The 26,905-nt window shown below is 44.4% G+C and overlaps 1 long non-coding RNA gene and 1 pseudogene across 1 annotated transcript in view; both read left to right on the top strand.

The window, feature by feature from the left end:
- LOC124788075 overlaps positions 1-26,905 on the top strand; it is a 997,098-nt gene that overhangs the window by 915,950 nt on the left and 54,243 nt on the right. The gene's annotated exons all lie outside the window — the stretch shown is intronic.
- On the top strand, positions 3,287-3,404 carry LOC124790310 (annotated as a pseudogene).

Below are 26,905 nucleotides of genomic sequence, written 5' to 3'. Positions count from 1 at the left end.
CTATTGTAAAACGTCGTAAAAAAATAAAATAAAAATTGGTTATGACTTGTAAGCAATTGGAAACAGCCGGAGATGGGGTGCACATAAAGCGAAAGTGCTTTCAAAAACGCATGTTTTGGGGTGGTGTAGTCGTTAGCGAATCTGCCTACGTCGTAAAAAAATAAAATAAAATAAAAATTGGTTATGACTTGTAAGCAATTGGAAACAGCCGAAGATGGGGTGCATATAAAGCGAAAGTACTTTCAAAAACGCATGTTTTGGGGTGGTGTAGTCGTTAGCGAATCTGCGTAGTGAGCAGTAGCCCTGATTTTGAATACTGGCGTTGGTAAAAATTTTCATTCGTCGCTTCAGCCTGCATGTATGCGTCATGGTGTTAAATACGGTAGTTTATCCTTAGTGGAGCTCGGGAAAGAGCTTAATATTTTCACGTACGAAAGGTTTAACTTGCAGTTCAGTCGTCCGACCGTGGGTTCAGTTTCTCAGTGCACTGACGTGCGGAAGTTAAAATACTTAACACCGAAGAAGTATCCTTCTGAATTTCTCCGCACTTAGGAAGTATTCCTAGCAAACAATTATCTTTATTATTTCAACCGGAAAAGAAATTGGGAGTGCTGACTTCCGTTTCACGAATTCACTATGCCTGATTTTCAAGTCCCGTTTTACTTCTTGCGAGGCACATCTTACAACGAACTTGCGATATTCATCGCCAGATATTTTTGTTGCTTCTGTTCTATCACATTATTTTGGTTCTTGCTATCACTACTGCGTAACTCCAATAAATAAAGAAAACTAGATCACTTTTATTTAATTGCCCAGTAAAAGCAGATGTAATTTCGGACTCAAATTACCTCTAGACATAATGCACTGTCGACTTGGTAGCTTTGCGAGTAATTACTCTTGCTGACCTTATCCAGATCTGCATCCAACCCTGCGACTGCTTCCCGACTCGCAGCGGCGACCATTACGTAATCCTCACACAAAGCCTGAATAGTGAGGAACTCTGAACGAGCAGTTTTATGGCACTATACCCGTAATCAAGGTAAAACGCTTTCGCGGAGCACCAAATTTGAAATTCATGACGCAATCAAGCTCAGGCGGCCGGGAGACCGCTGGTCCGTGCACCCGTTGCGTTTCTCCGGGTTATTATCAGCGGGTCCCCTCACTGCGGCCATCCCATTAGTCGCAAGCCTGTGTTCTGACCTGTAGGAGTAGTGGCCTTACCTCTCCAGTGCGAGCGTACTAAATATCCAAGTGCCCCCGTTGCCTCCTTTTCTCTTCCAATAAAGATATAGTATGCTGTCCAAAATATGCTTTGCTCTGACAGGGCTTCTTGTTCTCTCAGATGCCAAGCATACATGTGTGTTACGTACTATTTTCAGAATAAAATTAGTACCAGTCACTTTTAAAATTATTTCGAAGTGAGTTTCGAGGAACTTGCTTTCATCTTCAGTGACTATAACTTCGTAATTTGCATCAGGTATTGGGTCACTATCAGTGGCGACCAGTTATGTGCCAACGTTCTACAGCACACTGTATCTCATTAAAACTCTTCCAGTGCGAGCCAGAAATTGCACCAAAATTACGCCATTTCTCTTGGAATGTGTGCTGGTGGGCAAATAAAACGGACGAAAACGTGTTTTGTAGCTGTCTCTCCACAACTAGAAACCAACGTCGAGTACTGAAATCATGGTCAGCCACGCTACGATAACTCAGAGAAGGGACGCAGCTGTCTGATTTCTACTGCACTTGTGATGTGACGTCATCCCTTCCGGTACTATGAGTGCTGCATTGCTCACAGCACTCGATCAGTATTTTTCTTTAAAAGTGCATGTAACATTTTGTTGGGCAAGTGTGGAGTACCAGTATAAGAGACTTTTCAGGAGCAGTCGAAGTAATGGCTCAAAGGCCGAGATGTCTACTGCACTGACTAGCCATTTGTTGGCTCTGTTTCGGTACCTGCTGCTACTGTAATTTTTTCATTTTATTTTATGCTTCACAATTTTAAATGATTAATTATAAAATTTAAATGTATTTGAACAGATCAGTTTGTATACTTAAAATTAATATATTCGATTTAGTTACGATTACTACTACCCTTGTAAGTCAAAAGCCTATAGGCTGCCTCATTGAAGCACATTGGTAAAATTTTACGCGAGTTGCTACTGGTCACGATATTTGTGTGTGCGAGCTTTTTTCATTTTGGGAAGTGAGTTATCTGTCACTATAAGAAATTTTTTTATTCTTGCCTTTCTGTTAATAAAAATCTACATATAGTCCTCTGTAATACTGAGTATGTTCCACCACAACTTCGCTAATTTATGTTAAGAACGCAGTACAACTCCCACAGGTAAGTGTTTCAAGCATCTTCACCTCTTAATGAAGATAACAACTAAATCAAGTCACAGTTATCTGTCGTATGCTGTGAGCAGTAAACGACGGACTGTTGCTTGAGATTTCAACCGGGTTTCCAGTGACCTGTTTCCGACGATTCGCCCAGGTACTATGCCTGTAGCCCCGATTTCAGCTGTTACCAACAGTCTGTTCATGACACTATGTCGAATAACCCCACTACACGGTCCAGTTTCATTAATTTGTCCACCACGTGTGTCGAACTCAAGTGCAAGTGGCAGCACTAGCAGTGGAGGGTGTATAAAGTGTCGTGGGGGACGCGGGAAACACTGAAGTCGTTGTCGTAATGCGGAAACGGAGCGATTTATGTGACGGCATATCATTGGTTTTCAGGCCAAGGATGGAAGCATTTCTGAAACGACTAAGTTCATAAGACTGTTTGCGTGCTAAAGTATATTATGCGTGGCAAAATGACGCTACCCAAAGTAGGCGGCGTGGCAACTATCGAATAGATGTGCTACTGTTGAGCAGCTGAACGTTCGGACGAACCAAGGGGCTTCCAACAGTGTCTCCTGAAAGACCGTTCACCGAACGTTGCTGTGCACGGACCTCCGCAGCAGGTGTCTGATTGATGCACCCATGCTGACTACTGTTAATCGGGGACGAAGGCTGGAGTTTGCACGCCAATGCCGCAAATGGATGTCCATTGAGTGACGACAGCTGATCTTTCAAGATAATCACATGTTATGCTCCATTGGCTGAAACTTCTGAAAGCAAACATCGTTCAACAATCGTCGGAAATGTCCAGACCGGAGGAGACAGCGTTATGGTCTGGAAATGTTTGCGTGGCATTCCCTAAGTGATCTCGTCACTCTAAAGGCACAGTGCATCAACACATGTACGCATTTATCCTTTGGGGTCATGTATACCCTCACATGCCAACGGCCGTGCCTCAATGGTAGCACCGGTTCCCGTCAGATCACCGAAGTTAAGTGCTGTCGGGCTGAGCTAGCACTTGGATGGGTGACCATCCGATCTGCCGAGCGCTGTTGGCAAGCGGGGTGCACTCGTCTCTTGTGAGGCAAACTGAGGAGCTCCTTGATTGAGAAGTAGCGGCTCTGGTCTCGTAAACTGACATGCGGCTGGGAGAGTGGTGTGCTGACCACGTGCCCCTCCATATCTGCATCCAGTGACAGCTGTGGTCTGAGGATGACACGGCGGCCGGTCGGTCCCGTTGGGCCTTCATGGTCTGTTCGGGAGGAGTTTAGTTTTTATAGCCTCATTTGCTGTTTCTCTTTCCTGAGCACGATGGCATCTACCAACAGGACAATGCAACGTGTCACACAGCTCGAAGTGTTCGTGCGTGGTTCGAAGAGCAGTGGGTGAGTTTACAGTACTCTCCTGGCTACTAAAGGCCCCATGTATTCACCCAGTCGAGACTGTGGGACCACTTCGATCGGATGTTTGGGCCATGGATCCTCAGCTGAGAAACGTAGCGCTGCTGGCCAAGGCACTGGAGTCAGCATGATTCCACATCGCCGTCAATATCTTCGAGAACCTGATTGACTCTAGCCCTGCACATCTCGCAGCGCTCCGCGACACAAAAGGTGGATATTCAGGTTTTTGACACCTGGTCACATAAATGTGACTGGACAGCTTATCTTCTCGTGTTGAAGTCCTGGAGTGACTTGAACCTTCTCTTCTTGCCGCACTTTTGGCCTGAGTCCATCCCGTCACGAGTCGTTCTGCGGTCATTCCCTTCCTGCTAACTGTGGTATCTCCTGTGTCCTTCCTGTTTTTGAAGATCTGGAAGATAACGACAAGATGCACGACTCCCTGCGGGCAAGCTGTGGTGCGGTATCCGCCAGGAAAATTCCGGTACGTTAGACAAATCCACGAGCCGTCACGTACTCACGCCATTCTTCATTTACATTTACGCTGTGCAGGCCACCCGACGAAGTGTGGCGGAGGGTACTTTGTGTGCCAACGTCACTTCCCCGTTTTCTTATTGAAGTTGCAGATGGTTCGCGGAAAGAACAATTGCTGGTAACCCCCCCTCATGGGCTTGAATGTGTTTTTTTTTTCTCCCGAGATATGCGCAGAAGGAAGCAGTGTCTTGGTTGACTCTTCCAAGAACGTACGACATCGGAAGTGTATCAGTGGACCATACCGTGGTGCAGAACGCCTCTTTTTGAAGTGTCTGGCGCTGGAGTTGACCAAGGATCTCCGTGATTCTTTCGTGCTTATTAGTTGAACGTGTAACGAAACGTGCTGATCGTTTTTGGATCTTCTCAATTTCCTCTATCAATCCTATGTCGTACGGAGCTCATACTGACGAGCAATATTCAAATATTGGTCGAAGGGGTGTTGTGTTAGCTACTTCCTTTGTTGTTGGACTACATTTCCCTCGAGGATTCTACCAGTTAATCCATCTGACATCTGCCGTATCCGCACTCAGTTTTAAGTCGCCGTGGAAATCACTCTGTGCGCACACTCCTAGATATTTTCTTGAAGTAACTGCTTCCAGTGACTGTTCTGCAGTTGTGTAATCGTACAGTAATGGGTTTTTCTATGTATCTACAATTTGTTTCATTTGCTGATACTGAAGATAAGCTGCCACTCGCGTCCCTACAGTCCATCGTCTGGAGGTCAACCTGTCTTCATTTGTACGAATGGTTTTTCCTATATTGTAAATACAGAAAATGAGTTCTTACGATGATGAAATGTTAATCAACGTGTAAATACTTGATTATAAGTTGAAGCTACAAATTAACTGTTAGCACTACGATATGTGATTGGTCACGAGAAAGTCTAATCTCAGGTGCTCGCATTTAAAATTAGACAACCAGTTTGGCAGCGTTAGGCCAATGTACTTGTATTTAATGTCTGTCGGTGTATGTGACTGGTTGCGGCCATGAACATATTGCTGCATTTTCGCAACAGTCTCACACAAACCTGTTCTCGGATGGCTGACAGTGTGCCAACCTTAGATCATTGATAGTATAGATCTGCGCGACGTAATTGTTGTTGTGTCTAGGAATCCTGCACACTCGGTTCGCTAGACAAACAACTCATAATAGTGAGTTTTATCACAATAGACAATTGCAGTTACTTAACTTTGATATGTGTCGCAAGCAAAGGGCGACATGCAAAATAATCAGACTTCTTCAGAGTAGACAAACACAAGTCTGCGCTACATAAGAGTTTGGTACCATGCGGTGGCTAACGAGGTGGCCAACATTGAAGCTGCTATCGACGTGGCCGACACCGGTCTAGCGCGGCGCTAATGTCCTCTTCACGTAGGGACCGCTGATGTTGCGTTGTCGTCCTGGAGGGAGGTCGGTCAGCGTGCGGTTGGCTGACTTTTCTCACAGCCAACTCTTCTCTTTCGTTCCCGACTGGCGTGCCGACGCTGACTTTACGCCGTAACAATTATATTGAACCCAACATCTTGATCAGCTGAGTATTGGCGCAGTCCACTTGCAGGCTCCTTCTGGGTTACTGTCCAGTTTACCTTTACCTTAATTGTCGTATTTTCGCTAAAGTTTTCTTTATTAAAATGGTGAAATGTTGAATACCGCCTGGTTCCACCGAAAGACGTGTGAAAGAAAATAAAATTTAGTTCTACTAGTAAAGTTGTTTAAAAATAAAAAACAGAGAGATTACGAACACATTTTTGTCGAGTACGCCTAAAATTTACTGGCAGAAGCTAAAGAATGACGTCGTTACCAAGCAGATGTGAATGCTTTTCTGTTTAACAATATTTATTTGGGTTTAAATATTACAAATTGAATGCTGAGCGTCGTCATAAACCTATTGTAAAATAATATTCCAAAACTCGATGAACGACAAAGATTTTGAGGACATAGAATATTAATATGTAACTCACTTCAGAAGTTTGTAATGAACTTTTCTAAGATAGATAAAAATATTATGTCGTTTATTTTTCCGTTCTAGTTGCGCAAAAACTATTTTTTTTAATACAGTTGCTGGGTTCTCTTGCGACGAATATGTCGGTTACACTTTTTATTATGCTTCTTATCTTGGTATGTTTCGCTGTCTGTAGTGGACTAAGCAAAAGTCATAAAACACAAGGCCTTATTTTGTGTAAAAACTCTAGCATTATTGATAGAAACAGATGTAATTTCTTTAAAATCATCATAAAACACTTCATTCGTATTGTTGAGCAATCGACAAGAAACTAAATGCTGTCTTCTAAACTGCTATTTAGCACCAGGATGCGTTAAAAACTGAGGAATCTGGAATGCACTAAACGGACCACGTACGAGCACTGCGAGGTCGAGAAATACTCGTTATAAATGGGGCTACCCCGTAGACACTCAACCTCTGCGAATGCGGTGTAGGCCCTACTACAAACCACGCTTCGTACACCTGTTCACTGCTCCCCGCCAAACGCAATGGACGTCGCCCGATTCTGGGCAAGAAATGTCTAGCTCTATGTATATATTTCATATTTTTATATCTTTACATAGCCGGATATCTACAATTCTATGTTGTGTTTCTTTACGTATGTTTAATGTGTGAATATTCTGCACGCTATAAATTGATGATGCTTCCGACATTAATAAATAAATGATAAACCGATATTTGGTCTTCTATTCCTGTCGGAGCGGTGAACTAAATGACCCATAGTGCAACACAGACAGGAGCTGACTGAAGAACCGACTTCAGTCGCTTGTAAAAAAGAAAGAATTGCCAATAAAGTGTTTCAAACTCTTTGTTAACCGTGTCAAATGTAGAAATGAGAACCGTCCTATCTTTATTGGGAATTTCGGAGAAATTAGGCCAACTATGCTACTGTATGTGTAATATGAATACAGATCGGTCAGGTTTTAAAACCAACTCTTAATTTAAGCTATAAACGAGAAAAAATTTAGGTGTCTGCTCCACATTGCATAGTGAGCAGTGACAGAATGTGGCTTTTTTTGCCCTACGTTACGTTGCTCTTTTTTCCCCAAACCCCAACAGGCGGAGATAGGGGCGTGCACGGTCTGTACGTGTCACGTACCCTTATTCATATGCATGTGACAGGAGGTACCTTCACTCCGCACTTTTCAAAGATATGCTTTGGCTGAAGAACTTGGGAGACGCCATGTCAGATTTTGTTGTTTTAAGCATTACGAATATAATATGCTGGCTCAAATGGCTCTGAGCACTATGGGACTTAACATCTGTGGTCATCAGTCCCCTAGAACTTAGAACTACTTAAACCTAACTAACCTAAGGACATCACACACATCCATGCCCGAGGCAGGATCCGAACCTGCGACCGTAGCAGTCGCGCGGTTCCGGACTGAGCGCCTAGAACCGCGAGACCACCGCGGCCGTATAATATGCTGTTTCAAAGCACCAGCATATTGAAAATCTCTCGTAAACACGCCAGTATTGATACAATTTGTTTGTAATATGGTTAAAAGTAATGTCTTATCGATGGTGAAAGCCTTCAGGAACTTTTTGACAAAGGGTACAACCACAAGTTGCACTTATTCACGTAGTCTATAGCAGCTCATCCGCGTCCAGGTATCTGCAAAAACTTTTTTATTGGCATTTACGTTTTAAAAGATTATGGTATGTTGTTATTAATTAAATAGAAGTGTGTTCCGTAATTTTCGATGTTATGTATCTCTGTCGGCAGTGAGTTGTCATTTTAAACGATTTACAAATTGAGCATGAAGCACGCAAATGCAAGTAAATATTCAAAACTCGTTGGTCACCTGGTAAAACAAACTACGACTCAGAATAAAAAGATAACTTTCTTTTCCAAACAAGAATTGTTCAACTGAAGTACAGAAGCCGACGAAGAGTATTCTGGTACTTGAGCAGGAATGTTGTTGCTACTGTTTTTCCTCGTTGTTTGTTACTTTCGAGTACAAAGGGAGAAATTTACTTTTCTCGCTGTGAATTGCAATTTTTCACACAAATTAAAACGTACTTCAAACAACCAGTACGGTTATTTACCATTGGGGGAGCTTCTCGTTAAGTACTTTTCATAATACATATGTACATCATGAGTATATGAAGTTGGGAAGTCTCTCTTTCAAAGAAAGAAAAGGCAGCAAAATTGCATTGAATGTACCAACAGAATATATATGCTCCAGCTTTGATTCGTCTGCTACAATGGCTACCGCAGTCACGACGATACCGCGGCAATAGAGACATCTGTCAGCGACTTCGAGAAAGTAAACAGCGTCACAGCACCTCTCGTAACGTTTATATAAATAATGGTACGTGTGTGTGCTTATGGTCTAAAGCCATCCTCACACGGGATGTGTATCTCATCGCGAAGCACGACGCCAGGCGTGATGTCCGTCGTGGTTGCTGCACGCTCTGAAACGACGTGATACATCCCAAGGAACATAACGTGCTGCTCGTCGTGATTTGCGACCTTGGCGCTCTCTCCCCAGCGGCGGTCTGCGGCCTCTGGCGCGTAAACCAAACAGCTTCTTTCCGGAAATGGACGCGCGTAAAATAGCTGCGTCAACTCTGTTAGCGAATGTCGAAGAAAAGCGGAGGAGATCGCCAAGAAGTTGCTGGACTCGTCGGTGGCTTGAACAGCAAATAATGGTTCACTACGGTGTGACCTACATACTGTTAGAATTTATTCGTTAACTCAATTGAATCTTCATCCCATTTTCTGTTTTAAAATGAATGTAGTTAAGGTATAGTGTCTGGTGTCAGTTGGTGGATGCGTAATACCCATTGTCTCGATGTTGCGTTGACTACCATCGCTCCAAAGTAATGTGCATCATGTAGATTTCAAGATCGAGTTCCGATTCCTAATTTTATTTGAATGATTTTTTCGAAACTGCTCACCAGCACTGTGAAAGATATTTACCGACAAGATGCAAACATGAGGCAGTCTATAAAACCAATGGCAGTTACGTAAAGGCTTTGGCCTCTCGGGAACAAGAATTGCAGCAGATACATTATTTATGGTAAATAATATCGGCTACTGCAGGTAATACTTCTATTAAATTAATAACAAAGACCAAGAATCTTTTAATAATCAAAGTCTGAAATCGTATTTTGGAAGGAGGTGGACACGAACCTGCTACCTTTTTCTCTTCGCATCTCGCGACGCTCTCAACTAACTTATAGCTTCAAGATGGTAGATAGGTCTCCGTATATGATATACGCTGTCTAAAGACTGTATCTCCAAAAATGATTATTAGACATTTATCTCTGAAAAGTTCTATCAAAACGACGCTCTTTTGATAGATCTTCATTCTGCCGTAGCATTGAAACGGTATACTTTCATAGCAGACAAGTTATAACACTGAAAATATCAAATACAGGAAGCCTTTATTTACAAATATCTAGTTTCCTGTCCTTTTACTATAACAAATCGTGGAATAAATGACGCGTTTTCGGGAAATCCTCCATTTTCTGATGCTTTGATACAGCTTACATTCATACCAAGTACTCTATGATAAAGAAGACCCCACCTAGTACGTAGTTTATCTAATATGGGTCCTGTGTTCTTGTGACGTAAAACGATGTCACATCTTATTGGCCACGTTCCTTTCCACGAGGAAAAACTGCGACCTCGCAGATTCTTCATTTCACGTTCCGCGGTGTACTGAACGTGAAATCCGACGCTGTGACGTCACCAGCTTCATGTCTACGTATATTTCCACGTCCCGAGAGAGGACGCTTAAGGTGCCAGTGACTGCACTTTGGAACCAGTTCGACCACGGACTCCGCACCGCTGCAGGCTTGATGGGCCTCCCTGGGACGCCGTCGTGTCCCCCGGGGCGCCATCTGCCGCCCGAGGCTCAGGAGAATACCGCGGTAGGCCACCGCGCCTTCTCATTCACTTTCTTCGCTCCCCGATGAGAAAACCGAGTTATCTTGAGGACTGTTCTTTCTACATATACGTATATACAGGGTGTATCAAAAAGAATCATAGGATTTAAACAAAAAATCATAACTATTACATCATTTGAGATGTGCGTCAGCAACGTACTGTTGGAAAGAGAAAACTCTCGAGTTTTACTGGTAGCAGCAGTGTGCACACTCTTCAGGCCTAGTAAAAATGGTGTCGGGTCAACAGAAAGCGTTTTGTGTTCTATGTTTTACGCAGTGCGGGTCAGTAATGACTCTTGGCTCAAATGGCTGTGAGCACTATACGACTTAACTTCTGAGGTCATCAGTCGCCTAGAACTTAGAACTAATTAAACCTAACTAACCTAAGGACATCACACACATCCATGCCCGAGCAAGGATTCCAACCTGCGACCGTAGCGGTCGCTCGACTCCAGACTGTAGCGCCTAGAACCGCAAGGCCACTCGGGCCGGCGGTCGTGACTGTTCAGTGTGACTTTCGTACTAGTTATGGTGTGGATACGCCTGCAGTACAGAGCATTAGACGATGGCGTGAACAGTTCCGACAAACAGGTTGTTTGTGTAAAGGCAAATCGCCGGGCCATCCCCGAGTGTCTGACACAGACGTCGAACGCATCCGCCATAGTTTCGCAAGGAGTCCGCCGAAATCAATTCGACGTGCAGCTCGACAGCTCAAAATGCCCTCGCTGTCCGACTCGCGTGTGCTGCGTCGCCGTTTACAGATGAAACCATACAACACTCAGCTACTGCAAGCTCTTTGTGAAGGTGACAAGCAACAACGTGTGTTCTGTAATTTCGTTCTTGGCAAGATGGAGGATGACAATTTTCTTCCACGCTTAGTGTGTAGTGTCGAGGAAAATTCCATTTAAATTCAAAGGTGAACCGTCATAATGTGAGAATATGGGGTACGGAACAACCAGATGAAGCTATACAACATGAGAGGGATTCTCCAAAATTTAATGTGTTTCACGGGAAAAGGTGTACGGTCTATTTTTCTTTGCCGAAAACACTGTTATAGGAAGCACATACTCGATATGCTTGCGAACTTTCTTTTCCCACAGGTGGAGACCGATTCGAAGAACTTCATTAACCAACGGGATGGGGCATCGCCACACTGGCACCTAGAAGTGCGGGAATTTTTAAGTCAGTGGATTACTGAACGATGCATGGGTCACACTGGACCAAATGATTCAACCTTACATTACTGGCCTCCAAGGTCACCGTACCTGACTATATGTGATTATTTCTTGTGGGGATTTATAAAAGATACTGTTTATGAGCCTCCGTTACCAACAACAATGAATGAACTGGGACATCGCGTAACAGCAGCAGCTGTGGAATCTGTAACTGAAGACTTGCTCGCTGCAGTGTGGGAACAATTTGAATAAGGCATTGACATATGCCGTGCATATGAATGGGGGAATATTGACACCTATGAAAAGGTATGAAATAAGAAACTTTTTGAATTTCCCGTTCATCAAAAACCAAAAATTCATTGTAGATGTTCATTAGTTTCACAATTACAGACATTCCAAATCGGATGATTCTTTTTGATACACCCGCAAGCCGCCGTACAGCTGAAGGCGGAGGGTATCATTACTGTCGATGTTCCGCCCTCTTCCAGTAGCATACTGACCGAGGGGAAAATGACTTTACGAGTGCTGATCTCTGATACATCTAACGCCACGTATCTCCATAAACCTACAAACAAACTGTAGGATCGCCGGCCGGTGTGGCCGAGCGGCTCTAGGCGCTTCAGTCCTTAGGTTAGTTAGGTTTAAGTAGTTCTAAGTTCTAGGGAACTGATGACCTCAGATGTTAAGTCCCATAGTGCTCAGAGCCAAACTGTAGGATCCCTGATACGCAGATCAGTGATGTATTTCGTTCCAAAGACGGACCAACAAGCTATTAAGCAGGTGGTCATAATGTTTTGGCTCATCAGCGTAGTGAGTGACGTTTGCCACTTCGCAAACAGTGCTAACATTAATTACATCTGGTCTGAGTTAAAAGAGTTGGAGAAATGCTCTGTTCACTGATATGTGTCAGTTTTCTGTATGTCGTGTAGTTTATGGAACGTCCGCTTCTGAAACCCCTGAGGTACGAGCGCTGTTCGACTATGGCTCTGAGAACTATGGGACTTAACTTCTGAGGTCATCAGTCCCCTACTTAGATCTACTTAAACCTAACTAACCTAAGGACATCATACACATCCATGCCCGAGGCAGGATTCGAACCTGCGACCGTAGCGGTCGCGCGGTTCCAGACTGTAGCGCCTAGAATCGCTCGGCCACCTTGGCCGGCTAATCGACTATTATGGTCCGACTAGTCGCGAAGTGGAAACCACAGTGAAAATAAAAAATGTTTTATGCGAAGAGTTAGCTACATCTTCCAGCTACTTTTCTGTATGGTTACCGCTCCGATTTAAGACATTTGTCGTATCGTTGCACCAAATTTCTACTACCGTCGTCATAGAAGACAGCCGCCTGTGCTTTCTGTCAGTTCCGTCCGCAGCTCGTGGTCTCGCGGTCGCGCTCTAGCTTCCCGAGCACGGGGTCCCGGGTTCGATTCCCGGCGGGGTAAGAGATTTTCACCTGCCTCGAGATGACTGGGTGTTTGTGTTGTCCTCATCATTTCATCATCATTCATGCACGTGGCAAGATTGGACTGAGAAAAGGTTGGGAATTTGTACGGGCGCTGATAACCGCGCAGTTGAGCGCCCCACAATCCAAACATCATCATCATCATCATCATCATTCTGTCAGTTCGCTATACTGGTGTGCAGGTCGTTGTGTGTGCCAAAATGTTGTCTTCATTATCAGATCATGTGAGCAGATATAAAATTCAGAGGCAGCCAAGTCCGGGCTGTATGGTGGGTGATTAAACACTTCCCTTTGAAAACTCTGCAGGAACGACTTCATAGCCCCTGTCGTCCGCGACCTACAAATATCATAAAGAAGGAAATGCATGACAGGTACATTATATGGGATTGCATGAAATCAAGCAAAATCTTTCAGCAGGCACTCGTACTTGGCGGGTGACACGTGCTTCTACGCATCTTTACGTGCTCACTGTGCGCTCAGAACTGAAATCTGCAACGTGATGCGATCGACTTGGATGCTAGAGAGACTGCCCAACTCACCTGTGCAAAGATTCATCGGATTTTCACCGTGGTTTCCACGTTTCGAGCCTCGTATTTATGGAAGACCCTGTTTATCGTGTTATCGAAACTATAATTATTTTACAGATGAGTGCTTCCAGTAATTTATGCTAAACACAACTCATTGTTCACGATTGGATACCAGTATACTATCGTTTTGTTTAATCACAACAGCTGGGAGGAATAGGAGTAAAATCTATTTATTCAGCGTATTAAAGTATATGGAGGCCTAGGTCTCGTGAAGGAGACTGCTGTTAATAATAGCCCGTCTCACTTTAATTAATGTGCAGAGTAATTACTATGCTTGTTTTGTGTTTCCTCGTTCTGCATTTGGTTTGGGAAACAGCCTACTGCGCGTCACTAGTTATCTGTAATCAGCTTGCAACAAATGATGCTGTAATGAGGTAATAGTATGCTGAAGCAGCTGACGGAGGCGCCTAATTGGTTTCATGTCTGTACGAGGAGCGCCACAGATGTGTTGCATTAATGAAAAGCTCCGACCACGGTCCGCAGGTTTAGTTTGATAGACCCTTGATGCGTCAACATTCGTTTCTGGAACGGAAGTGCGGATAGTCGACAAAGCGATCGACGGATTCTGCAGGAAATAAACGTTTCACTACACACGAAATTACTGACAAAATCTAACAGGAAAAATTCGATGAAGATTGCGAACTCTTTGCAGAAGAGTACGTGTCATTTCATGGCCACGGCTGATACAAAACACGTATAGACTCAAACAGTCGGACCTGTAGTGCAGAGCGATCAAGCGTAAATTACGAATAGTGTTAGTACGCTGCATTCCATGTCCTCGCGGCTGTGATCTGTGACACACAAGTGCACGTTAGTTCCGAACATCAGCGCAGGGAACCTGTGATTTTCATTGCGCAGATGTGGAGCGCATTATATCTTAAAGTTATACTTAGGAGTTGTGAGCATTCGCGTTCACGAGTAACAGTCGTGTTGGTCATTTAAATGCAATCTCGTTTTAATACCCTTCCAGCTGCACGTGTGAGTTCTGGTACTTAGCCAGTTGCGCAGCAGTTGCAGAAATACTGTTTGGCAAATTTTTGTTTCAATGTTCCATCCACATCACATTTTGTGTAATACAACTCACACACAACATCACCACCAGATTCAGTCAAACAAACCAAAAACAAGGAGAAGCACGCTACTATTTACTAGAAACCGTTTGTCATGATTTCTCAAGAACATTTTGTCAGTCACCACGAAGCTAATATAAGTTCCATCCCCTCTCTCCCCTCTCCTCTCTCCAGCTCACATCCTGGGTACGCTCTTGGTCATATCGATAATTTATAGTTATTCTAGTGGCATCACGTTCATCGGCTTCGCCAGCTCATAACCAGTCACCTATCGACATAACCGCATCACTAAGAGAAATTCCTCGTAACAAAGCAGCGCTGTTATGCCACCCTCGTCATTTCATTAAGTGTCTTGAAGTGAGTATAGGGTTGTTACCAGAGAGGACTGATTAAGGAAAGAGAATATCCTAAGAAGAGCAACGCATTTCGTTACAGGTGCATTTAGTAACCACAGGAGCGTCACAGGAGATGATCAACCCACTCATTGGCAGACGCTACAAGAGAAGTGTTATACTTTACTGTTAAAGTGCAGAGAGTGTACTTTCCTAGAAGAGTCAAGAAATATTTTGCTTGCTCCTACGTATATCTCGCGAGAAGGGCATGAAGATAAAATTAGAGGGAAACCAGCCCACACAGAGGACTGCAACATCCATCATAAACCGCAGGGTGGTATGCGAAGTATAGATGAAGTGGCAAATACCTCGTCACTTCGTATAATTCGTATGGTAGCCAAATGCCTCGACACTTATAAGGAAACATCACCAACTTGATCACTTATTTTAAGGAGAGAAAAGCATACTTGCAAGAAATAAGTCTCAGCCAAGATATCAGTCTAGGAAATCGATCCCGCGCAACATTTTGGGCCATAATTCCGATAGTACGCAGTTATGACCTTTTTGTACGTATAGTTTTTAAACATACACGCGTACCGGTTGCCACTCGCTCTGTCCTCTGCCCCACTGGAGCTGCCTATCTCCGAGTACGAAGTACTGTACACTGGAGAGAGTAAGAGGTTTGTGTTCATAAAGGGGGCGAACCAATGAGATAGTGCAGCACCACCAGGAGCGGTATGGAGTGACCGTCAAATTGTAACATTTGAAAATCGAAGACGTGACTGGTAAGCATCATATGCGGTTATTCGACTAACTTTTGTACAAGGCAGATGAAAATGTTTGGAGCTTTCTCTGTGGTATTACTTGTACCTTTCAGTGTCATTACAGAAATCATAGACAACTTTGTGAATAAAGACGTGCGTGATGTCCCTACCCTAAATCGCTTTAGACAAATGCCAGGATGGTTCCTTTGAAAGGGCACGGCCGATATTCTTCCCCAATCCGCTTGGACCGATGACCTCCCTGGTTGGTCCCCTCCCCCAAATCAACCAACCAAACAAAGACGTGCTATATACCGAGTGAATCAGCTGCTCCTCTCTATAGGTTTTAAGCAACCTGCAGCGCTTTCAAAAACCATGTGCGAGATTTTCATACTCTCTAGTTTACTACATGCAAACTGTTAGTCCTAATGAACAGGACCTTTTTTTTGTAGGAAATGTAACGTAATTAAATTTTTTATTGTCATACATTTTCGCTGGGGTCACGGTTTTCGAGTTATTCAAGAAAAACGCGTTTGGAGGTCACTTTTGTACGTTTATCTTGAATAATTGAGAATTACGGCCTCTAGCGAAAAAATATTTCAGTACAAAATTTAACTACGTTACCTACAAAAAGGTCCTCTTTATTTTTTCTGTAGGACTGATAGTTTGCACATAGTAGTCGAGAGGATATGAAAATCTTACATGTGGTATTTGAAGGCATTGCGGGTTGCATAAAACATAATGCTAGGAGCAGCTGTATCACACTGTATAGAGCAAAACAGTGTCTTTACTTGGTGATGGATGATGATACCGACACCGAGGCTGGCCTTTCACAGCAGTCACATTTCTGGAACAACTTCATTGGTACAATAGTACAGGGATGTAAAGATGACGAAGTAGGTGGTGATCAAGCCTGCTCTCCAACGAGTGACGAATAATCGGTGCTCGCAAATGTTAAAAATCTGTACATTGACTAGGTGATAAATGTGTGCTGTGAGAATTACGGCAGAAATTTTCGCGCAGGGTCAACTTGTGGGAATTATATCTTGTGCGTGTGCTATTTTCTCGTTAAAATAAGAGGTTCAAAAATGGTTCAAATGGCTCTGAGCACTATGGGACTTAACTTCTAAGGTCATCAGTCCCCCTAGAACTGCCGGCCAAAGTGGCCGTGCGGTTAAAGGCGCTGCAGTCTGGAACCGCAAGACCGCTACGGTCGCAGGTTCGAATCCTGCATCGGGCATGGATGTTTGTGATGTCCTTAGGTTAGTTAGGTTTAACTAGTTCTAAGTCCTAGGGGACTAATGACCTCAGCAGTTGAGTCCCATAGTGCTCAGAGACATTTTTGAAACCCTAGAACTTAGAACTACCTAAACCTAACGTACCTAAGGACATCACACACATCCATGCCCGAGGCAGGATTCGAACCTGCGACCGTAGCGGTCGCGCGGTTCCAGACTGTAGCGCCTAGAACCGCTCGGCCACTCTGGCCGGCAAAATAAGAGGTAAAGTTGGTTATGTTTCCTTGTTAGGATCGCTCTTTAGGTAGCCAAATACCATTTTAATTCCTTTCTTGCGGTAGCTAAATGCATCATAACTTACAGCCTTATGGTAATGCCTCGGCACTTGGTAACTCTCTTAAGGTAGCCAAAGACCTTCAGTTGGTTGGTTTTGGGGTAGGGGACCAAACAGCGAGGTCATCGATCCCATTCGATTAGGGGAGGATGGGGAGGAAGTCGGCGGTGCCATTTCAAAGGAACCATCCTGGCATTTGCCTAAAGCGATTTAGGGAAATCACGGAAAATCTGAATGAGAGGTTCGCGCGGGTTCCCCCGTCGGAGGTTAGAGTCCTCCCTCGGGCATGGGTGTGTGTGTGTTGTCCTTAGCGTAAGTTATAGTTTAAGTTAGTTTAATTAGTGTGTAGTTTAAGTTAGTTTAATTAGTGTGTAAGCCTAGGGACCTATGACCTCAGTAGTTTGGTCCCACAGAACCTTACCACAAATTTGCTAAATGAGGATGGCCGGACGCGGGTTTGAACCGTCGTCCTCCCGAATGCGAGTCCAGTGTGCTAACCACTGCGCCACATCGGCCGGTCAAAGACCTTGTCAACATAGACAAGACCTTGGGATAATAACGATCATTCTACCACCACAACAAAGATTTCATATTCACGTTGGTTGGCTTCACAACCAAACTGTTTACCTTCCAACATAGTCCTCGACCTATATTACGGATAACTCTTCTAACCGCAATCTACATTGCAACAATATTATATAAACGTAAGATAAATATTGTGCTCTGCACTGTGTTCGCACTAAGGCATCACCAACACCATGTGACTGTTACGCCCACTAGGAAAAGTCGGCACCCGGTGGCGGTAGTTTGAACCAGCCACCGACAAATTTGACTGCTCCGGCAAGGAGCAGGACGCGTTTGGCGAACTGTGTAGCAGGCCCGTCGTCAGTAACGGGGCACTAATGACCAGAAACAGCGCGACCACCTTTCCTCCCCATTACGCGGATAATTTGCTGGTGCTGTTTTCTTTTTCTCGTCGTTCGTACAAACGTATTTTACGAGAGTAGTGAATCCGGGAGAGGGGAAAGGGCTGATATTTGGACGCGAGTGCCGAGTGCTGGTGGCAGTGCGCGAAAAGAGTGGGCGCAGACGGGACGGGACGGGACCGGCTCGGCGCACCAAGGTCGGGGCCCGGTTTGGGCGGGCGCGCCGGATAACGGGACCGCAGCTGCGAGCCGCGGCCAGCGGCCGCATTCCGCCCACAGCCCCCTGCCCCCTCTCCTCACCACAGTCACTCATCGTGTTCCGTACAGCATCCCCTGGAGCGAGCCACTCCCTGGCGGGCGTCAACAATTAATGTCTTCTGTCAGAAGTGCTTCACCTCACCAGCCCCAACGTCCATTGTTCCAGTTTCCTCTCGATTTTATACCCACGTGCAGCGTGTGTTGGAATCGCTTAGTATAGAGCAAGTACAACCCCAACTGCCCACAGACTGTTATACAGGCAGTGGGCTAATTGTAGTAAATGAATTAACTCCCAACTCCAGGGTTTAAACCGCACGCTGATTACTGCAGAGACCCAGAGTGATTTTTCATTTAGCGGAGTATGGGAGACGTTTTTAATACCACAGCTTTGAAGCTGTGTTATGGATGAGTTTAAGCAGCGGGACTCCGTTGGGTGCTCTGTTGTCTTCCCCGATCGTATCCTCAAGATCCGGCTGCCCCAAGACTTTACTCTCTTCAACGCAGAGTTATATGCGACCTTGCGGGCACTGTAGCAGAAGAGAAATTTCGAGTGTTAAATTCCGTGTCTATTCCGATTCCCTGAGTGCCCTTCACTCTCTCCAACGCTTGTGCGCGGCAGATAAAACAGTCCAGAATATCGAGGGCGTCGTCATCCAGCTACAAAGGCTGGGGAAGGGGGTGTCTTTCTCCCGAGTTACAGGGCACATAGGTATTGCGCGGCAAGAAAGGGCGGGTGTAGCAGTCAAGGAGGCGTGTCGCGATCCTCACTGAGTTCACTGTGCCATTCCCTTGCATGATCTCGCCTCGCTGTCGAGGTACAGAGCTATGCGTGGATGGGAACAAGAGTGGCTGGAAATGCGTCTCGTTAAGTTCGCTACCAGCTCGCGGCATACCTCCCACCAGCCCCGCAGGCTGGATTAGGTCCTCCTTGCTCGCCTCCGCATAGACCATAGCTCTATGGCGCATGACTTCTTGCACCGTTGAGAGGACCCTCCAATGTGTGATGCTTGTGGCGTGCAGATCACATTGTCCGAGTTGCTCCCTGAAATTTTAGGGGGCCGTTTTTAATGTGTTTCAGGATGGCTGGCTCATCTGTGTTTTTGGTAAGTAATCAGCAAGCACATATTTCTCTGAAACTTAGTTTTCCTCCGGTCGTCGTTGTTTTGGTTCAAATGGCTCTAATCACTATGGGACTTAACATCTGAGGTCATCAGTCCCCTAGAGTTAGAACTACTTAAACCTAACTAACCTAAGGACAGCACACATATCCATGTCCGAGGCAGGATCTGAACCTGCGACCGTAGCGGTTGCGCGGTTCCGGACTGAAGCGCCTAGAACCACTCGGCCAGAGCGGCCAACTGTCGTTGTTTTGTAATTGACAGTTTTCGCACATTTCCCCATTTGTGAAGCTGTTTCCCATTTTGTGAGCTAACGTGATTAAGCGGGAGAGATTGGGGGAGACAGTGCGATTTTATCTTAATGTGCCTTTTAGTACTTTTATCGCATTTTCTACGTCTTAACCAAATTCGTTTGAATTGATCTAATAACCTCAGTGTTGAGGACGCCTAACCCACACTCAAAAGAACCTCGTTTTACACCATTGTCTACAAGGGCACACCCGAAGCACAGAAACAGTCACCTCCAAAAGGCATCGCACTGCGTCGGAGGAGTTGTTGGGGATTATTAGTGGCTGGCAGGTTATGGGGACGTAAATGCTTGTCAACTCCATACATTTATTTATAATACAACCCAGCCGGTCATCTCACATCATCGTAATCTTAAATGGCAAATACAGAAATTATTACTTGCGCTGAATTCCAACGAACAAAACATGAAAGTATCTTTTACGTTAACGTCAACTCGACAGAAATCTTCATACGTTAAATAAATGTTACTTTGACAGTAAAAGTAAAGTGCAATCTAAAAAAGGAACCGTACAACGAAGTAAATACATAAGCTAGAAAAGAACAATACTAGACATGTTGTGACCTGATAGAAGTACAATCATCCGATGATAACACTTAGTTCTTTGATTGCTCTAGGAGCATGACATACTAATTTACTTTATTACAAGACTGGTAAAAGGTTTACTAGCTTCATACAATCCATAACCACAGGAATGTGCCGAATATTTCCGACTATCTTCGAATATTAAAGCATCACTTGATGCACACATTTTCTAAACTCTTCTCTCGGAGTCCAAAGTTCTAAATGTTCAAATCTACAATTCCGTCCAAGACATCAGCAACAGAATATTAAAGCATCACTTGATACACACATTTTCTAAACTTTTCTCTCGGAGTCCAAAGTTCTAAATGTTCAAATCTACAATTCCGTCCAAGACATCAGCAACATGAGCTCGAACTTGTCTTCTTGATCGGACGTCACGACCTGGGCAGATCATTCCCATGCTCGTCTGTATATCGGCCTCCGTGTAGTGGCACAGCGGAGCTGGTAGAGGGTGTGGTTGTGCCAGCATCTCTAGTTCTTCGTTACAGTATATAGCAAGACATCGCTATCTTCTGTGGTATCGATGCAGGGTGCCGACTTTCGTATGGCACGGCGGTCTTTGGACGATATAACAACACAGTGCAGTCACATTAATGTGACCACCGCACATGTTCGACGTCAACATGCAGTAAACAGTCAAAACGACAGGAGGCAGAACTAGCGTTGGAGGATATTATAAAGCGTGTCGCGGGGACGCGGAAAACAGTGCAATCGTTGTCGTAACGCTGAAACGGGGCGATTTATCTGACGTCCAAACGGGCATAATCGTTTCCTTTCGGGCCAAGGGTGGAAGCATTTCTGAAATGGCTACGTTAGTAAATCGTTCGCATGCCACGTTGTTACATTATACCGTATTCGATAAAATTGCGCTATACAAAGCCGGCACCGAGGCAGCTGTGGTGCACAACGGTCCACAGACGACAGGGGTGAACGGCGGCTGTGGACAAGTGTACGGGCGAACAGAAGCGCAACTGTTGAGCCCAGATGGAGCAAGGGGTTGCCGACAGTGTTCAGCGAACGTTGCTGCATACGGGCCTCCGCAGCAGGCGCCTGGTTCGTGCAACCATGCTAACTGCTGTTCATCGACGACGAAGGCTGCAATTTGAACCCCGATTGTTTGTAAACTTTACTCTACAGTTTGCTTTGTTTGTATGACATTTGTAAATGTTTCACGAGGACTTGGGATTTTTCCTACTAGTGTTCCTCCCGCAAGAGAGATCAAATATGTGAAGTCAAGAATATCTCTATATTTCACAATATCCGGACAAAGAAAAATCTTCCATTATGCATGAAGAAACTGATTCAGACGGTTTTAATTGTACTTGTTTCAAGAGCGAATAATAATTTTCTTTTTTATGTTGTACATAGAAAGAAACCAAATTCAACGGATAATTAGAAAAAAAAACCTCCGTTTATAATCTTCTAAGATGTGTTTTGTATATATTTCCTTGAGCACATAAATATTGATTTTTCGAAATGTTTCGAAGACACTTTTCATTTTTTTTGCAGCCCTACGTAACGCGGATAATTTACCAGACTCTCTTTGACAAGAACATTTACTCTGAATTTTGCTTTGGCCATTAATAAATCCTATTCTCTTGGTAGTTCCTTAATTTTCTACTTTTTGCAAGATGGCCCATCGTAACCTTATTTTCACTGTTTCGGTTCCACACTTCACTGCTTAAAACATGAAATTTTGGCGCCTATCGCTCGTGACAGGGGAGACTTTGTGCAGGAATAATAAGTCAGGGGCGATGTAGAAGATGCACTTGCCACGAGTAATAGTTGTAGTTGTAGTAGTAGTAGTTTGAAAGGGGATTAATGGTTACGGCGACTGCTCGCGGTAAGCAGGTAACCCGCCGTCAAATCTCGGTCTGGCAGGAATTTTCAACTGTCACTACATACTAAAACATTATATTGCTGACTCATCGTACATGAACCCTTTTCACTGTTATATTTTTTTGCCATTGATTTCGTTCTCCTGCATTAATTTTAGTGCATTTAATTCATATCACTATAGTCCCGCAAGACACTATTTACAAGCGACATTCCGTCTTTCGGCTTGAACTTCGGTGTCGTAGTGCTGTATCTCTCGCCCCCTCCTGCATACCAATCCCTCACTCCCACTCTCTCTCTCTCTCTCTCTCTCTCTCTGTCTGTCTCTCTCTCTCTCTCTCTCTCCGCTCGGCTGCGAGGACTTTTGAGGCTGCCATTGTGCCGCTCTAAAACGGCAAAAGAGGAACGCCACGACTTTTTCTAAAAGGTTCGTAATGGGACACCTGAAAATGGATTCCGAGAGATTGACCGTTTTGTGTACGGGACCTGAATGGCAAAGAACTTTTGTGCGATTTTTTCAGAACAATTATATTTCCTACGTCTCAGGCAAAAAGTACAGGACGTGAACCGAACATATAGCACACGTGAAAAGATCGATAGCTGTGGCACTAAGTCGTGTTGCAGCAAACACTATTACATCCGTGCCCCCCTCGTGCAGTGGTCAAGAGAATAGAGCCGTATTTGAGAGGACCAAAATTTAAAGCCCGTTCGACAGTCCTGACTTGTGTTTGCCATTGTTTTAAAACTCTTGTTTTGATGCTTCTTTCGACAGCTGATTTCATTCCCTATCGTGGCTAATCCGAGTATGTCTTCCCCCTGTAACGTCTGCGACATCGATGTGACATTATACCCTTGACAGTTCCTTATCCCTTCGTTCCCACTCCCTTTTGTCTTTCTGCATTGTATTTGCTATAGTTCTAGACTATGCCACAGTTAACACTTGTCAAATATGCTAAACAGCGTACACGGTGCTTGTATGTAAACTCACAGTCCCGTCGTACGCGATGATTTGTAGTGAACTATAATGAACACGGCAGCCGCTTCATACATGAGTCTGGAACGGACGCGGCTCCAGGGTTTGATTCGGTATATATATATATATATATATGTGTGTGTGTGTGTGTGTGTGTGTGTGTGTGTGTGTGTGTGTGTGTGTCGAGGGGAAGGAGGGAGGGTCCCGGTATACTGCACTACTGGCCATTCAAATTGCTACACCAAGAAGAAATGCAGATGATAAACGGATATTCATTGGACAAATATATTATACTAGAACTGACGTATGATTATATTTTCACGCAATTTGGGTGCATAGATGCTGAGAAATCAGTACCCAGAACAACCACCTCTGGCCGTTATAGCGGCCGTGATACGCCTGGGCATTGAGTCAAACAGAGCTTGGATGGCGTGTTTGGGTACAGCTGTCCATGCAGCTTCAACACGATACCACAGTTCATCAAGAGTAGTGACTGGCGTATTGTGACGAGCCAATTGCTCGGCCACCATTGACCACACGTTTTCAATTGGTGAGAGATCTGGAGAATGTGCTGGCCAGGGCAGCAGTCGAACATGTTCTGTATCCAGAAAGGCCCGTACAGGACCTGCAACATGCGACCTGCAACATGCGGTCGTGCATTATCCTGCTGAAATGTAGGGTTTCGCAGGGATCGAATGAAGGGTAGAGCCATGGGTCGTAACACATCTGAAATGTAACGTCCACTGTTCAAAGTGCCGTCAATGCGAACAAGAGGTGACCGAGACATGTAACCAATGGCACCCCTTACCATCACGCCCATTGATACGCCAGTATGGCGATGACGAATACAGGCTTCCAATGTGCGTTCACCGTGATGTCGCCAAACACGGATGCGTCCATCATGGTGCTGTAAACAGAACCTGGATTCATCCGAAAAAATGACGTTTTTGCCATTCGTGCACCCAGGTTCGTCGTTGAGTACACCAACGCAGGCGCTCCTGACTGCGATGCAGCGTCAAGGGTAACCGCAGCCATGGTCTCCGAGCTGATAGTCCATGCTGCTGCAAACGTCGTCGAACTGTTCGTGCAGGTGGTTGTTGTCTTGCAAAGGTCCCCATCTGTTGATTCGGGGATCGAGACGTGGCTGCACGGTCCGTTACAGCCATGCGGAGAAGATGCCTGTCATCTCGACTGCTGGTGATACGAGGCCGTTGGGATCCAGCACGGCGTTCCGTATTACCTTCCTGAACCCACAGATTCCATATTCTGCTAACAGTCATTGGATCTCGACCAACGCGAGCAGCAATGTCGCGATACGATGAACAGCAATCGCGATAGGCTACAAATCGACCTTTATCAAAGTCGGTAACGTGATGGTACGCATTTTTCCTCCTTACATGAGGCATCACAACAACGTGTCACCAGACAACGCCGGTCAACTGCTGTTTGTGTATGAGAAATCGGTTGGAAACTTTCCTAATGTCAGCACGTTGTAGGTGTCGCCACCGGGCCAACCTTGTGTGAATGCTCTGAAAAGCTGGTCATTTGCATATCACTGCATCTTCTTCCTGTCGGTTAAATTTCTCGTCTGTAGCACGTCATCTTCGTAGTGTAGCAATTTTAATGGCCAGTAGTGTACTATCGTCACCCCACACTTTGAAGTACACAACTTGGATAAGAATAAAAATAATATACTTAAAATGTTTTCGTATAACAATTATACAAAGCATGCTTACAGATCTGCTTTTAGAAAGCCAAATTTATTACAAATATTAAGGTAGCTCCCAACATGATGAAAACGAAATATGGAAAAATTGAGAGCGCTACCTAATTAAGGTAATTCAACAAGGCATTTCACAGTAAGAAACCAGTAAAGCAATAGTTATCAAGATGAAAACAACGTACCTCAGTGAAGACGGCTCTCTTCGAAGTTTCGATTCACGAGTGTCAGTATTTCACGTAGCGTACGACTGTGAACAAAGCTCTGCAAACTGTGGCTACGTGACTGTGTGAATAATGAGATTGCTTTCTCTCTCATTCGTTTCCGTCCACATTCAGGAATTGAGTTTTCCTTTCATTATTTTCTTAACAGATTGCCATTCCCTTTCTGTCTGTCATTACTCAGTTTCTGTTTGCCGGCTCTGTCAGCGGGCACACAAAACGCGTCAGATTTGTTGTCGGCAGCAGGTCGGTTGCGCTTTGCGCTTTCACCTGTTGGAATATTTTCTGCAGGCGGTGGGGGCATGAAGCCCATTCACGTGAACAGGTCCTCACGCAAGCAGTGGAGAAGTACCCTGTGCTACATGTGCCTGCTAAGTTCTAGAACCCCTTGGTATTTCCGAGGCTTTTTGTCTTCATGCTGCTTTATTCTCCGAAAGTTAACTATGAAAATGTAAAGAGATTTATGTAAAAATATAAACGCTCCTGCTAATTTTGTGGGGAGATGTGCTGTCATGACCTCCCCTCCCTTGTGAATCGGTGCCTGGTCTCGAAAAGAAGAGTGAAGAGTAGAGCGATCGAGGTGAGGCATTGGTGAAAATTCCGAAAATCCAGCTTCGTTTCTCTAAAGCGATTAAAATTTATTCCAGGATGTTTCCTTTTTAAAAGACAAGGCCCATATCTTGTTGCGCGTGTGAACCAATCTAGTGCTCTCTCTCTCTCTCTCTCTCTCGACTTCTTTCTTGACACAAACGGAGTACACTCGTAACAGCTACAGAATTACCAGTGTTTGACTGTTTTTTTATTTTGTAAACTACGAGTTGGAAAACTTCATTTGGAACACAGCACCCTGTAGTAAGAAAAACTTTGAATGAGAGACAGGAAACGAAAGTAATTTGAAGCTTGTCATCATAGAAGGGTGTTACGGAAATTAAATGGTCAGATAAATGATGAAATGGAAACGTATTAAAATGAATAGACTATGTATTGAAATATGAAAATTCGTACCAGTAGGAAATAAATTCTTGTAGGGCATGTGCAAAGTTTCTGGTAAGAGTTTCAAAGGGGAAATTGTAGTGGGCAAGAAAAGCCAAACACACACTGTTGATGAAAATGTAGGCTGGCACGAGAAAATTAAAAGAAAGCACAGATTGAAAAGAAACTATATCAAGTCATTCGATGGAACTCTGAAAGTTACCAGTAGATATTACAAGTTTTATGTAAAAATCCCCGGTGAAAATGACTATTAACGAAACCTTTTCAAAATCTGAATCATTGAACTTCTGTTAGAATAGGGTGAAGGAACCAACACGGACGGCTTTGGCCGAGGTTACAGTCGGCGGTACCTGTGGATTTGTGATTAGTGGTATGTTCCTTTAAGTGGTTTTTCTGTATTCACTTGACGTCACGTGCCAGACCAATGGAGCCGGAAATATTATTTCCTTGCTTTCTCATTTGCGGAATCACTATTCGTGATGGGTGGTTGAACTTACGTAGCTTTTGCCAAAGATGTCAGTAACCAGATTCTTGCTGTCAGATATGAGAAAGTAATGAGCAGCTCCATTAATCTTGGTCCTCTCCCATAGACTGGTCTTTTCATCCCAGTTTTCGGATGAAAGACGCAGCTTTGACGCACTTCCGGCGAAGCGGTCTGCTCCCTCGCGGTGTGCAGCGCTGAGCACTTTTTCTTTTTAAAAAAAAAAAAAAAGTCTTGCATTTATGCCACAAATGCTTTTCGCTCGTGTTTCAAGAGTTCTTAAAGATTTTCTATTATGAACTTTTGTAGGAAGACAACTTATTATCGGCACGCACAGCCCTTCTCTCTAG

This window comes from Schistocerca piceifrons, chromosome 3 (assembly GCF_021461385.2).
Source record: "Schistocerca piceifrons isolate TAMUIC-IGC-003096 chromosome 3, iqSchPice1.1, whole genome shotgun sequence".
Taxonomy (NCBI): domain Eukaryota; kingdom Metazoa; phylum Arthropoda; class Insecta; order Orthoptera; family Acrididae; genus Schistocerca; species Schistocerca piceifrons.
The sequence above is the reverse complement of the archived record's forward strand: the minus strand, read 5'-3'. Positions and strand labels throughout refer to the sequence as shown.